Genomic DNA, 606 nt, shown 5'->3' with positions numbered 1-606 from the left:
GGGGACTGTAACTGTGGGAGAGGGAGAAGAGGGAGACCAAGCACGGCGATGCAGAGACTAGAGAGGGGGATGCAGCAGTGACGCGAGCTCCGCTGGATGAGGACGCGACGGCGACGACGAGAGACGCACAGCGGCACAGGAGCAAGGAGACGCGACGTCACAGTCAACGGAGATGCACACGAGACGGGACAAGACGCAGAGGAGACGGCGACGTGGAAGCAACCGTGCGGTGGCGGTGGCGGTGGGGGCAGATTTGTGAGTGTGAGAGGGAGGCTCTGCCTCTGAGTGAGCTTGAGAGTTGAGAGAGAGTGAGAGGGTTTAAAGGCAAACAACGAGGTAGATATAATATATATCAGCTTGTATTAGACTATTAGCCCAAGTTGAGATCATGTTTCGCTATATCTAGATTTGGATATTTAAAAATTAAAAGGGATTCTTCTCCACCATGCGAGATGCAACAAGCAAAATATTAAAAATCCAATCTAATCCATTTCCTTGATGGCAAATTCTATGGTATGGACAGTAAAAAACATCCATATGTCTGGATGCTACGTGGAATGAGTATGCTTTCAACGCATGTAAGGGGGGCCAGCAGGTTATGATTGT

At 49.7% G+C, this 606-nt stretch overlaps 1 protein-coding gene across 1 annotated transcript in view; it reads right to left on the bottom strand.

The window, feature by feature from the left end:
- Nucleotides 1-332, bottom strand: part of LOC107458045 (pentatricopeptide repeat-containing protein At4g18520, chloroplastic) — a gene marked incomplete in the record, with an annotated part of 4,627 nt that extends 4,295 nt beyond the window's left edge. The window contains 1 exon segment of the mRNA XM_016076241.3: nucleotides 1-332.
- Nucleotides 333-606: the final 274 nt, after the last annotated feature.

Source organism: Arachis duranensis, chromosome 7 (genome assembly GCF_000817695.3).
Source record: "Arachis duranensis cultivar V14167 chromosome 7, aradu.V14167.gnm2.J7QH, whole genome shotgun sequence".
NCBI classification, from domain to species: domain Eukaryota; kingdom Viridiplantae; phylum Streptophyta; class Magnoliopsida; order Fabales; family Fabaceae; genus Arachis; species Arachis duranensis.
Note: the sequence above shows the minus strand (reverse complement) of the source record. Positions and strands in the feature narration are given on the sequence as shown.